Source organism: Numenius arquata, chromosome 10 (genome assembly GCF_964106895.1).
Source record: "Numenius arquata chromosome 10, bNumArq3.hap1.1, whole genome shotgun sequence".
In the NCBI taxonomy this organism is placed as follows: Eukaryota; Metazoa; Chordata; class Aves; order Charadriiformes; family Scolopacidae; genus Numenius; species Numenius arquata.
In genome coordinates this window covers 837,685-853,068 of record NC_133585.1, presented here as the reverse complement: position 1 = coordinate 853,068, position 15,384 = coordinate 837,685, and positions in this window count along the sequence as shown.

Here is a 15,384-nt window from a genome sequence, read left to right as displayed (position 1 = left end):
CTGAAGGGAGAGAGAGACACACACACAAAAAAAAAAAAAAAAAAGAAAGAAAAAAAAAAAGAAAAAGACTTGCATCACCACAAAACCACTGAGCACAACGCGGCATTCGATTGCAAAGTGATGTAACTGAGGAATACGCTGCTTTCTGTTTGCACAGGGAGGCCCTCTCCCCGACTCCAAAAATAGTGCCGCGCGGTGTGTGCGGGTGGGTGGGTGGGTGCGTGGGAGCGGGGGGAGGAATCCGTCGCCTCGGCGGGTCCCTGCGGCCCCGCGGCCCGGGGAGGGTCCTGCCTCCCGTCCTGCCAGCGGCAGGGCTGGGGCGCGTCCCCGGGGGATGGAACCCGCTGGAGCCATCGCAGGCGCCGCTGCCAACGCTGCTGGGTTGACTGCCATCCCGCGCCCTCATCGCACGTATTTGCACCACTGAGAAACGAGCTGCCACACATGGAAAATATTAAAATGGATGAGAGAATGCCTACAACTGTCATTCCTAAACAAAATATTTTCTCATGCAAAATAGACCCCAACTGCCTTTTTTTTTTTTTTTTTTTTAACCATTATTTGTTGCATGCTTCCTGAGCTGGTTAAATAAACGGGATCTAGCACCGTTCCAAATGGGCAGCATTAATTAAAAGTTCAAGTTAAAGAAATTATTTGCTTGGAGACTGGTTTGATCATTCTAGATGGAAAAAAAAAAAAAAAAGAAAATTGCTATTTAAACACGCAGCTACTTTAAACCTGTAGTTAGGAATGGACCTTCTTTGAGAAGGGCCAGGGAGGGACAGATCGCGATGGTAACACCGGTGTGGAGGCTGCAACCCCAGCTGGGGGCAGGAGAATACCCCGAGATACAGCCCCCGGCCTGGGGACCTTACCGTAAACTGCCTTAAATATTTTATAGGCAACTTCAGCAGCACCTAAGTGTTATTATATAAAGAAGGGTAAGACAAAACTGATGAATGCCAAATAGCTGCAGAGCCATATGGGAGGGCTTTATTTTTTCCGATGCAGGATTGCTGTCAGGAGTTTTGCCGGCTTTAGCAGCTCTGGGCAGCTGCCCGTGGGCCCGGCAGCGCCATCTGCCCCACACAGGCCACAAAGGGGGCCCCACCCGCTGGAACAGAAGCTTAACACAGTCTGTCCTCGTTATTGGCTCCTTCGCGCCGGTGCCCGCTTCTCACCAGGAGACACCCGTGAGCCAGAAGATGCCCCTTCACTGCTGGTTGCTCCTCCTTGGATTCCTCATGGCCCCCCGGCTCCCGCTCCACAGGCCGGGAGATCTCACGGCCGACACCATCCACGGCTGTCTCCCTCGGGAGCGGTGCAGGAAGGCCGAGGGGGTGCCCAGAGGCAGACGCTACGTCTGGAAGATGGCAAAGGGGGACAAGGGTCTGCAAAACTGCGAGAAACTGGGCACGGGGCCACTGGGCAGGACCCTGCGCCGCTGAGGCCTTGCCCGGGCGGTGGCTCAGGTGTCTCCCCGGGCCGGGAGGGGACCGTGGAGCTCACACCCCATGGTGGGACCACGGAGCTCACACCCCGTGGTGGGATGGCATCCTCCAAGGGATGAGGGGTGGCCAGAAACATCCAGAGAGCCCTCAGAGGCGGAGGGACACCATGGAAGGCCCTGCTGGGAGGGGACCCTGGTGTCTGGGCACTGGCCTGCTCCTGGCCTGGCGCCGGTGCTGGCAGAGACGGGCAGCTCCCGCTTCCTCAGCTCCCTCGCCCTCTGCAGTGTGGAGGGGGCTTTTTAAAAGCTCTTTATTAATTTAAGTGCGGGCCCGTGTTTTTGCTCATTGGGAAATCTTCCCTGTCAGCAGCCTCTCCTCAGCAGGGCTGACTTCAGCTCGGGGTGACACAGAGCAGCGGTATTTCTGAGCCCCTCCGCCTTCTGCGAGGAAACGGTACGGGGTTGCAGTAACCGAGGCACTGAAATCATTATAAAACAAATGTCGATGCCCTCCCCTGGGGACACAGGTTACTTCTTGCTCTGGAAATGATCTAACTGTACGACCGAGGAGGGAGCTGGATCTGTGGGACAGGCGTAAGTGGGTGCACCATCTTCTCCCCTCCAACATCTCCAAAAGCACAGACTTTGGTGAGGTGAGAACAGACGATTCTCTAACTTTTCCTGAAAGAGAAGAGGCCTCTTGTTGTTTGTTTGTTTATTCCTGGCAAAGCCACCCATTGCCATGGCGATACTTTGCCATTGACGGTGTAACCCCGTGTTTCATTCCCTTCGGCTCATTCACTGAAACTCACCATCAATTACCGAGGCACTCCTTTTTTAGTTAATACTCCAGCCACATTGTGAACCTCCTGAAAACTCGGCAGAGGGGCGGTTTTTCAGTGATAAAAGCACATTCTGCAGCCGGGCAGTAACCCGGCCCCAGTTCTGTCCGCCTGGAAGTTCCTTTTCTATTCCAAACTACATGCCAAAACAACCACTTTTTTCCAAAACTGCAAATATTATGAATATTTAGAACAGCCCTGTCAAAGGAGAGGCATAACTCACATTTTCCAGGGCCTGTTTGTGCCGAGCTCGGTGCCTCGTTTCTGGCCACGCAGTGGTTTGAAAACCACCCGGCCGGTGGCTCTTGGTGGCCGCTCTCTGCCCATCGGGACTCTTGGCTCGCCCCATGCCGATGCCATGGCCGGCTGGTTTCTGGCTGATGGAGCATGTCCCCGTGCCCTCGCCAGCTTCTTGTCCCCGGCGTCTCAGGTACTGATCAGGCACAATGCGGTTCCACATCCATTTATTTTTCTTTCAGCGAGGGTTCAGCAGGAGGGATGAGGGAGCTGCTCACTCTCCTCATCATTTTGGAGCTGCACCACGGCCACCTCGCCGCGCAGCGCTGGCAGACATCTTCTGGGACAGGCAGGGATGTGCCCCTGCCGCTGCCGGCTCAGTTTCGGTCCCGACAGGGACCGCCGGGGCCACTATCACGATAATCCGCCCGCCCGCCCGTGCCGCTCCCTCCCGGCGGCACCGAGCGTCGCCCGGGTCCCTCGGTCAGACCTGGCACAAGTTCTGGGCCTTGGTTTCTACAGCAAACATAGGTATTCGTTACTATTAATACCCACTAAAAAGACATTTTTTTAGCAAGGATTTCAAACATCTGATTAAAATGTGGGTGCTTCTGTGAGCAAACCTGTTTGCTAAAATATCTGAGGAAAGCAAACACAAACGGTCAGAACATGGAGCCAAAAATTATTTTTAAAAATATTTAGTACTCTTTTGAGGGATTAACTCTGCTCCACTGACTATATTTGCATACTTGCATTAGCCCAGTATGTTTTCATTTCCAACAAATGACAAAATTTTAATAAGCGTCCGGTGGTTTCGTTTCCCTTTGCAGACCCGGCGACGCTTCTCCTCTATTTCCCTGCTTTTAGACAATCCCCTTGCCTTTCCTAGGCCCGGACGAGCCGCCAGCGCACGTGGCCCAAGCCAAAATCCACCGACGGTGATGGCGAGACCCGACTGAACTTCCCTGTTTGGGGTGTCAGGCCGCGGGTGTTTCACCACGGACGGGCAATGATCCAAATCCCAGCCCCAGCCCCACGAGTCCCCTAAGGAACGAGCCATCGCCATCGCCGTGTCACCGCTGCGCGCGGGGCAGGAGGGCTTTGAGATCAAAGACTCCCACAAACGTCCCATGAGTGCGAGTGTTCGCTCTCCCGGTGCCACTGTTTTAATGAATTCTGCAGCAAATGGCAAGTTTAAAGCAGCTGAGGCCGAGGCTGCCCTTTCAATAAACACAACTCAGTCTTGCGAATTCTGAACAGCTCTGAAAAGACTCTGCTTCCTGGTGGCTCTGGCACCGAGAGCCACCGCCAGGAAGAGGCCTCGGGCAGGTCTGGCACCATAAAGCTGGGGAAGGAGCACGGGGCTGCCCCGGGCTTTTCCCTTGGGACGTTCTGACTTGCCCTGCCCTGTTACGGGCATCCTTTACCGCACCACAGGAGTCTCACTGCAAGGGGAACAACCCTGCCAGCCCCTGGGTCAAAAAGCTGAGCGAATGGCTACTTAATTGCTGCCAGCTTTAGAGGAAATAAAAACTCGGTGGGTGGTCTCCTTTCCCTTGCAGGAAGCGGGGGGTTGGCCGTTCACTGTGGAGTGAGGAGGGGTCCCCTCTGCAGAGAGCCCGGTCCCAGCTCCGATGGCCCAAATGGCCCGATGGCGCCTGCCCCCTCAGCGTGTCCCAGTGAACATGCAGGCGGCTCGGGGACTGAGCCAGAGTTCGACCCGTGACACAAAGTACCTCAGGAGAGAGGTACTGGTATCAAATAAATGATCTGGTAAAAGAATGAAAACTAAACCAACCCCTAAACGAGCCCCAATCCTCCCAAAACAGCCCAAGCGCTGCCAGAGCCTGCCCAAGGGGCAGGGAGCCCTGGTCTCGCCATTAGAGAAAGTGTGTATTGAGCCACGCGACTGAGGGGCAGGCTCACGTCACAAACACAAGCATCTAAATGAACTACAGGATGGAACTGGTGACAAACCACCTCAGCCTGGATGAAACAGGACAAAATATGGACCTCGTAAAACGCCCTAGTGTTTCACTAGCGTTGTTTAAAAGTTACCATCGAACTGAGGACAGACGCCCAAGAGGTGTACACAAACTGACACTCCGTAATTACGATCTCCACCCCGCCAGCCCCTTGCACTATTCATTAATTTAATAGCTGTTCATGGGAGCCATCCTTCATGCCCGCAGTGAAAATACAGGGGGATGGAAAATCCAGTCCAGTACGAACCCTGTATCTGAAACAGAATGTCCCAGATATTCCAGCATGAGCGAGTGCTGTCTGCAGACCCAGAACAACATGCCACCGCCACTGCGGCTAAATGCCATTTAATTGGCAGCTCGAAAAGTCTATAATACATTCCTTCATGGAAAAATGTTTGAGCTCCTCCAGTTTGCCAAGATGCTAATTAAAAACAGACGACATGTTATAAAATCCTTTCCTTGACCTGTGCTATCTTACATTGCCCTTCTGTACTCTTTTCATGGCATTGGCTCCCTGCAGAATTATTCCAGCCTTTATAAACTTGTATTTAATTTTCCTTGTCATTTTGCAGACAGAAAAAAAAAGTAACTAAATGTTATTTATTTAAATGTACCTAGGAAATTTATTTGTTAGATGGCAGAGATAACAGGCTTTTGAGGAGAGAATCTTTACTTGTCAAAACCAGAAGGTTTCTACATCCTGAATAATTCACAGTGAAAGAAATGGCAGTGCCACTGAACTCACTGGAACAGTCCAAGTGAAAGCCTCGCTGGAGAGGCACTGACATAATGAATTGTACAACGAGAAGGATGTGCCTCATCAAACACAGATTATTGTTTCATCATCGCTAATCAAAACACTTTACAAAGCCGGGATTTGGATCAGCGCTGAAACATTTTCAGGGGTCACTGGTGCCAGCTCCACAAGTGTATTTTACTGATGTTTTTATTGTTTTTAACAACCCAAGAAATTTGGAAAAATACCTTATTTTGGTCAGAGTTAATCCCTTTTACCTCGAGCGAACACCAGACCTGCCCGACCCCCCTCCATGGTGGGCACGCCGACCCCGCAGGGATCCTACATCAGGTGAGACACGGCGCCGAGCGCCCCGGTCCCTCTTCCTTAGGAACCACAGCCCCCACGGAGCAGAGCTGGGGGGCTGGAGACGTCCATGGCCCCCGTCTGCTCAACGCCAACACGCCATCTACTCAGCACAGCCCGAAGGAAGGGTTTGCTCTTTTGGCTGCTGGCTCCCTCCCTCTGTGGTGCAGAGCAAAGCTGAGACAGCAGCCTTAGCTCAGAACTGGCTGGAGTTTTACATTTAATTTTCGTAGCAACAGAGAGATACGTGTTTTAGTGACAACTGCTCAGAAGCGATAGGATTTTCCCCAACTTCAGTAGGACAACACGCACATTTTGACCTTACAGGGCTTCCCATGTATCGCTTTTCTAAGACAACAATCCCAATTCCATACAGCCCACTTCCTTGTAGAAACCAATCCCTTGTAGGCATCTGCCGGTCTCCGCTGTTGCTGCCCCTGCGGTTCAGGCTCAGAGTCATTAAAACTGGAGGGGCTAATTCCCAGCCTCAACAGAGAGCATCAGCAAGAAGCAATAAGCTCCGTCATGAAGCAGTACAGCTCCCCAGCTAAATAAACGACACACGCTACTGATTAAACAAAGCCACATGTGGCTCTTTTTCCAAAGCTTTTTTTGAAGCAAATGGATGAATATCTAAGAGAAAAAGAGAAGGACAAGAAACCAGGAGCAGGAACTCAGAGAGCAGCAGAGACATCACAGAGACTGAGCTCTCAGACCCCAGGCGTTGGAAAGGGGGTCCTGAGGAACGTCCCCAGAGAACTTGGAGCAAGTATTGGCTGAGAGCAGCCTGGAGGGCAACGAGTCTCCTGGGAAATGAATGTTATATGTTCTGTGCAAATAAAGGCTGAAACAAAGATACTCAATTGACAATTTATTTTTCTAAACAGAAAAATCTGAAATAATGACTTTTTCAATAACTGCTCAGGCCAGAAGTAGTAATAATGCTCTACTCGATGTTTCTGACACTTCTGCCTCCCCTCAGGGAGAAGGCAGATCTCCCTTCATATACACATTATATATATATTAAGATCTCTCTCTCTTGAGCTATAAATAGCTTCTATTCACAGGCGAGCACCAGAACCACTTATTCATTCTTTTCATGCTTTACCTGCTGTTTTCAAGGCTGCCCTGATGCTAAAAATAGCTTCTCGTATTAGAGGAGGGTTGCTATAGCTTCAGAGCGGGTGATGCGAGGAGGATGGTTAATCCCTCCGTGCCGGGGACAGGGGGGACCTGCCTGGACGTGACTGTGTTATCACCGGTGGCCGGGGCTGAGCTGCCCCTTCCTAAGGACCCTCGGGGTATTTGTGCTGTTCTAGGGGTGCGCTGGATGGAAACCAGTACAAATCACGGGCATCGCCACAGGTTCAGGGCTTTGGTTTCCACTCTGAAGTGCTAGATCACAGCCCAACAGGGCCTTCAGGTATCAATAGCACATTAGCTCCCTTTTGACTGGGAGAGCAATTTAATATTCTGTTGTATGGGCACATTTTTCTGCAGGCATTGATGTCTCCAAGAAAATATCAAAATGCTTTGCTAGTTGTTCTAACTGTGGAGTGGAAAGAATGACAATTCATCATCTATCTGATTACTTTCAAGGCAGCGATGAAACCACATAAGGAACGGGCACTATGTTCTGTTGTTCTGAGCTCCTGGCAGGGTGTCCTCCCACAGCGCTGACAAAGCTCATGGTAATTTTGGAAGCTACCTCCCTGTCTACACTTCAATGGATAGTGCAAGTGAAAAACTGCTTATACACAACTTCCCAGCTCTCATACTGCATAAATCAGTGACGGCTGCTACAGGTAAGTGCCATCTGATTGTTAAGGTTCTGGAACCTCTTCACAATTTGTCTGACAAAAATTTTTGAATCATCGGAAAGATTTTGTCAGTCTTGAACACGTGGCAGTTTTGAGGACTGTCTCTAGAACACAGTTATCGCTATTCTCTGCAGTTAAAAGCATCTTAAAATATTTCCCAGCTCTCAGAAATCCCTTTTCTACACCAGGAGAGTATCACCGGTTGCATCCTTTCACGATGATAAGAATCAGATTAGTGGAGATAAGCAAGTGTCTGAGCAAGACTTACTTTTCTTTCATAAGGCAATAAAATCCTCCCAAACGGTAACAATCTGATGTTGAATGAGAAGACAAGATACGCGAGTTAAAGGGAAAGTCGCAAGAAAGAACGGATGGCAAAATATTGGTCATTAAAGCACCTCCTGCTCAGAACCAGGGAAGTTTTATTCCACAGTATACATCAGCTCCCAAACATGTAATAAAACAGGCTCCTTGCTGTACGCAGAATACCTTAAACTCACTCAGCTGCATTAACTTCCTAAAAAATTAGGTGATTTTAGAAAACGTACAATGAAAGTTGAAGCTGGACAATAAAATTGTATGAGGAAGATTATATTTCTAGAGTCCCATATTGGGAACTGAATTTAGTGTTTCACCTCCAAATACCAATTTTTCTACTGCTTAAAACTTGTGGTTTTGACCATATCGAAGACAAACGAAATCGTCAGAAGAAGGTCGTCCTTTTGTGCGCAGATTCAGGTTATAGAAAGCTGCCCAATACTGACTCTGTTAAGGCTGAGGTTCAAACAACAGTTCGTTGTGCAGGGAAAGAGTGGCACGGACTGACTAAAACAAGATTATTAGAATATATTAAAACAGATCCTAACACAATTTTAAATAATACAATCCATCTTTCAAGAATTGTATATTTGAGGGCAGTGTAATGCAAACTTGAGAGAATATCCCATGATATCCTAAAGGAAATGGTTTTTCCCTCGGATCTCACTTCAGGTCCTGACCCGTATCTTCCACGTGGTTCTGTTTTATTTCCGTTCAAGAAAGGCGGCCATCTGGATACGGAACCATTAACGTTTTAACTATCGCTTGCAAATCCAATGTGGTTCCAGCACCCAGTGGGATCTCCCCCAAGGTACAAGCTGGAATATTCCTTTTCACTCGCTGCAGATACTTTCCTTGGCGGTTTTTTGAGTCTGCCATTTCTGTTTCTGGAGTGGTGGATACTGCAGGGCTCCGTGTCGCTGGCTCTAAGTAACGTAACTCCGTATTTGAAACTAAGTTAGACAAATTGTTCCCATTTAGGATAGTTATCCCTCCCATCCCACCGAGGTACCATGGAATGAATAGTGTCCTGGCAATACTTCAGTAGAAAGGTAGATAGTATTTCAGTACTTCAGGTCTGAATGATATTGGTGATTAAATAACACAAAATTGTATTTAATTTGAAATATAACCCCTATTATTTCCAAAATCTGGCAATCAGTAGTATACTTTTGCTAATGAAAGGTGAGTTCTAGCAGAATGGCTAATGGTATTATTAATTAACTGAGATCTCACAGTAGTACTCTATAAGCATGTTCATAAAAAAAAATGAAATAGGAATTTTTACTGATTCATCCTACTTCCCTGCTCAGAGCAGCCTCTTGTCGCTCACCTTTTTATATAGACAGCTTTAGACATTTACAGTAATGTACTGAAAATGATTTGTACCTTGCCTTCACCATAAGTGAATTATTACGAATATATTGACACAAGGTAGAGCTTACGCACAAACGTGTATCAGGAAACAAGGGGACACGTATCTTTTCCACTATGATTTTAAAGTGCAATGGACTGTAATTTTACTCACATAATCTTTTGTTTTACAAAACAAATCCAGTGGGAAACAATATGATTTAAAGAAAACAAGCGCATTGCTGGTTGGTTGGTTGTTTTATTCCCACTTTACTATATTTTCTTTGTCTCTTGCTTATTATTTTCTTTCATTTTCCCCTCATATAATAACTCTGATATCAAATGGGGCAAAACACATTTCATTTTTTCTTGGATTTATGCATTTGAATGCCATCAGTTGCTTTTCACCATAACAGATCCAGACATAAAAGCAGGATTAAGCATTCTTTGCTCTCTTGGGAAAATGTTCATACTTTGGGGAATTTAAGCATTATGCACTTCTAAAATCTCCTCAAATGAAAAGCGGAGCAGGCTGGAGGAGTTAGCTTCTCTATCCCCTTTATTGCAGCGCAGGTTGATAAAACTAAGCAGTAGTATTTTATGCATATTGATAAATACTTTTTAATTAAATTCTTGGTAGGCTGAAGTCACTGTTTACGCCTACCTGCGTCTGGAACCCCCCAGTGAGCTGTGTTCCCGGCTGCCACACTGGGACCTCCGGAGACCAAAACTACCTGCCACGCAGCAGCGGTGGCCGTGGCAGTGACAATTAAAGGACAATAGGCAGGAGTCTACATAATATACCTCTAGGGGATTTATTAGGTAAAATTCTTTACTTTTTGTCAAAAAAAACCCCAAAGCAACCATAGAGATAATACGGGAGTTGCTTCCATGAATTATTTTTCGATGCAAGTGTGCTTTATTATTTCCATAACCGAACCAGGTGGTCTTTGGGTCCTGAGAGGGTCATCCTGGCTTTATTTACAACACACGTCTTAACAAGGGCTTGCAGCTTAGTTTATTTTAATGATATTTTTTGAAGTTCACAGAAATTTTGTTGCTCTGAGTGCAATGGAATGAATGAATGAGACAATCTGGTTTTCAAGATATTATGGTAAGATTCTTACATAACTGTACTCCTAGTCAAGAAAACTAAAATAGGTGTTAGAAATTAAAACAATTATAAGTCTTCATTTGTCTGTGATTCATGACCATGTTAAGAGTGTAAGTGATCATCTGTCAGCTCTGCCTTTAGTTCTACAGAACCAGGGCCAGATTTTTGAGTTTTCCAAATTGTTTACCATATTGGAGGCCTCAGTGTTCTAGAAATTCTGTCCCTACACGGTGCTTTGGACATTGATCTCCAATGCTGTTAAACAGGAATAATTAAGAGGAAAATTTCCACCGATAATTGGAATTTAGGAAATTCTATACCCTTATAATAGGATTAGATATCATATTATTATCTCTATTTTATCTTATTAACAAATACAATGATTGTGGTTACTGAGACAAAGATCTGGGATTTTGGAACAAGGAAGGAAACTGATGAACAATCAGATGTTCTTTTTTCAAAAGCACTTTTCTGACAATGATTACACACTGAAACGGTAATTGCAACTCCATAAAAGCATTAACCATCGCAGCTGCTCTCGAAATAATGGGCATAGCATGGGCTTGCCTGTGACAGTCCTCATAACTGACTCTACACTGGGAAAAAATTTAAATCCAGAAGTGCTTTTACTTATAAATTATCAGCCAAACAAATAAAACTGCATTTGCCTTTTAGCACAACAACATTGACACCTAGTGGCTGGTTAAACTCCACGTTTGAGATCCTTTGCGTGACAAAAACCATGGAAAATACCATTTATTTACCGAATTTGACATAATAAACCTGCATTTCACCAGCCTGCTCTCTCTACATCACCTCTAGATGATCACAGAAGGAGGGTCGTCTTTAGTGACTCATGTGGAGCGACCGGTCCCTGTGGTGGGACCTGCTGAGCATGACCCGTTGCCCCGCAGCACCAGCTCCACTGGGATGTCCTCCCCACTCCTAGGCATGGCTGAACTGTAGGCCCTACTTTGGGCTGGTGGTGAGACATCCCACCACAGTCCATCCCTGGAGCTGTACACAGCTGCACCCAAAAGAAGAACTGCCCTTGCTGAATGCATTGCTACTGGCACATGTAGACATCCATTTTTGGTTCTACCGGCTTCTCTATGAATTACACGGGGACTTCAGAGAGAGGGAGATGAAAATCAGGAACGCGACAGATGCCGTGAGACTGTTCGTACTATGAAGACAAGAAAATAAATGATTTGGCAACTTATTTCATAGACATGTAGAAGATAAGAAGGTGCCAATATCAAATAATGTTAGAAAGTCTAATTTCCTCAGTTTTCAACAAAATAACTGACTTAATGGAGAATGAAGAAAGATTAGGGATGATAAATCTCAATTTTACTAGCATTCTTGATGTTTCCACATTACTTTCTCGTGATCAAACTCAAATGTGGTCATACACGTCCTCTGCAAACAGCTCTTATAATGGATGTGGTTCTCGGTGACCACCTTGCCCTTGCTCTCCATCCCAGCGGTACCTTCTGCCCTGCTGGCAAAGCTGCCTGATCTGTTTCATTAAAAATTGAACCTGTTTTTTAATCAGCTAACCAAATTCATTTTGACCAAACAACTCAGAGGCTGTTGAGTTTAAGCCACCTTAACCAGGAGGTCTTAGGAGGCAATGATCTCTTGCAGAAAGGTTGAGGTATTTCTTCTTTGCTAAATACTGGTAAGGACTAAATGGCTGTGCTTAGTGTTCTTAAAAACATAGAGAGAAATCTGAGTCTGAAGAGCAGTAAAACACAGAAGAGCTCTCCAAAACGTAACCTACATGGAAAGCATGAAAAGCTTCAAAAAGGGAAGAATGTGGGCATATATGTCTTCCAGTATTTAAAGATTTGTTATTAAAATGATGATCCACTCTTGTCTTCTGTATCAACTAGTGTAAAGCACTAAGAATATATCTCAAGTAGCAACAAAGGAGATTGATCTTAGATATCAGGGAAAAAAAAAACACCTATATACCTAAGAGGTTAATAGATTAAGCTATTTATGCAGTGAAATTTCCTACACTAAGCTTTTAGGAGCAGCCCCATGCCCAGAAACATTCCAGGCCAGGCTGGACAGGGCTCTGAGTAACCTGCTCCAGTTGAAGATGTCCCTGCTCATAGCAGGGGGTTGAACCGGGTGGCCTTTGAAGGTCCCTTCCCTTTCAGTACATACACATTGATAAAAGTAGCCTCTGTAAAAACATGGGGGAATTCAATAAATAAATGAGCAGGTTGCTGAAGTGACATAATGTGGTACCCCCGAATGATAAGGAAGAAGGTCAAAGGTCTGTCCTAAACACGTCCCAGATGTTAAAAAAGCACATTTCACACTCCAGTACAAATGCCACAGGTCAATATGTATTCCTGACGACATCAGCAACAGTTTCACCACTCATTTAATGAATTTGAATGGCTAAGAAGCAGCAAATTCAATCAAAACTGGCCCCTTTTGTCTAGTCTTTTTCATACTGAGGCTGTCTCCACGGTCTGCATAATATGATCAGTGATTACACCGGTGACTGGAAGAAGATAGTATGAATATAAATAGAATCATAGAATGGTTAGAGTTGGAAGGGACCTTAAAGATCATCGAGTTCCAACCCCCCTGCCCTGGGCAGGGACACCTCCACTAGAGCAGGTTGCTCAAAGCCCCATCCAGCCTGGCCTTAAACACTTCCAGGGATGGGGCATCCACAGCTTCCCCAGGCAACCTGTTCCAGTGCTTCACCACCCTCACAGTAAAGAATTTCCTCCTAATATCTGATCTAAATCTCCCCTCTTCCAATTTAAAACCATTACCCCTTGTCCTGTCACTACATCTCCTGACAAAGAGTCCCTCTCCGGCTCTCCTGTAGGCTCCCTTCAGATATTGGAAGGCTGCTATGAGGTCTGCCCGGAGCCTTCTCTTCTCCAGGCTGAACAACCCCAGCTCTCTCAGCCTGTCTTCATAGGGGAGGTGCTCCATCCCTCTGATCATCTTCGTGGCCCTCCTCTGGACCCGTTCCAACAGGTCCATGTCCTTCCTGTGTCAAGGACTCCAAAGCTGGACACCGTATTCCAGGTGGGGTCTCATGAGCACAGTGTAGAGGGCTAGAATCACCTCCCGTGACCTGCTGGCCACACTTCTCTTGATGCAGCCCAGAATCCGGTTGGCTTTCTGGGCTGCCAGTGTGCACTGCCGGCTCATGTTGAGCTTCTCATCCACCAACACCCCCAAGTCCTTCTCCTCAGGGCTGCTCTCCAGCCATTCTCCTGTATTTGTGCCTGGGATTGCCACGTCCCAGGTGCAGGACCCTGCACTTGGCCTGGCTGAACTTCATGCGATTTGCACGAGCCCATCTCTCAAGCCTGTCCAGGTCCCTCTGGATGGCATCCCTTCCCCCCAGTGTGTCGACCGCGCCACCGAGCTTGGTGTCATCGGCAAACTTGCTGAGGGTGCACTCTATCCCACTGTCCATATCTCCGACAAAGATGTTGAACAGCACTGGTCCCAGTACCAACCCCTGAGGAACTCCACTCGTCACTGGCCGCCAATTGGACATTGAACCATTGACCACAACCCTTGGTATACAGAGAAGCTGATGAGCTCTTGGCAGTATTTCAGCATCACAGTCATTGTATTATTAAGTATATGCATGGGAAGAATTCTGGGGGGCAGAAGTTTCCATCTCTTCTTCCCCAAACTTCCTGCAGAACTGTTACACTGAGTCATCCAAACACTGAGCAATTAAAGTTGAGCAAAGAATATGTGGACAATTTGAAAACTTGGGAGAGAATACATTTACCTCTTGAAGGTTTTACAATCATGTCTGACTTCAGCTTTCTGGATACACCAGGTCTCAGACTCAGCCCGTTTCTAGCCTTAGGGCAGGAGCAAAGTAAGAACTACAGCAACGTAGTCCCCTAAGTGGGCCATGATGTCGAGGGCTGCTGTAACTCAAGAGTCTGGTTTTACCTTACTGCTAAGCTGAACTAACAGAGAGCTGAAAGGGCCACCCTTGTTTCTCACCCCCCCTTCCCCCCACCCCTCCATCCTTACCCTTTTTTCACACCAGCGCTGGTACCCGCCAGACTCCACAGCAGGACAGGCAGGGGAGCCAGACCGGCAGAAATTAAACACGGCAGCTCGGCAGCAGCGGTCAGACCAGCACCTGCGCCAGTTCAAGAGGAGGAATGCTCTCTTCAGCAGCAGCTAGCCCATAGATTGATTTATCTCTGGAAAACCGGGCTCCTAAATTTGGGTTATACAACCACCAGAAATCCAACTTAAAACCGCAGCTCTTCCTGCCCCACAGTTATCCCCACCTCTTCTCCTTCCCTTATCTTTCAGTCCTGTGGGACTCAGATGAGAGAAGTGTCCTTTTTGGTGTCAAAGCACACTGATGCTAGATTTAAACTATGGAGACACTCCCCTAGGATTAAGCTACAATCCATGTACCAAGGGCTAAGGACAGGTCCAGTTTCAACTACCAATTTATTTAGGAGGCCATTTCTGACCCACTCCCCCAGCCGTAGCTTACCGTCGCCTACAAACAAAAAGCACTCAGGTGATACTGGAAAGCGACATGGTCAGACACCAGAAAAGCATAACATAGTAAAATGAAATTATCCAGCTGCTATTCTCAAAAAAGCTGTTTATAAAATAACTTCAGCATCTACAACAGTTGCTGTAGTTGCACTCACTCCAGAATTTTCCTCTGGCCCAGAAACTTTATTTTTTTCTATATGCATGCTTTTGTGGCCACAGGACAATGCCAAGAGATGCAAGAATTGTAAATCTTCCCTCTACCTTCCCCACTTCTCTTCAAAGTGCATAATCAATGATATGTTGGCCCAGTTTCCAGAACCACGTCAGGATTCATTCACACTAAAGCAGCCTGCCATTTCCGTAAGAGGAACAACAAAAAGATGCCTGCTATTACAGCTTCGTGGGTATACATTATTTATTTTGAGATATTTAAATTATTAATTAGGATAATTCCATTTTTGCCACAGAGTCTCTGCCCTTTAGAGGAAACGGGCCACAATCAGTAGGACCTCAGCAGAAAACTGCACACACTCCAGTAAGCCTTGGTTCCTTCCCACAGGACGCTTGAGCATCACCTTTACATCCCTTCAGAGTGATAATGACATAATGACTGACAAAAATAGCAGGTCA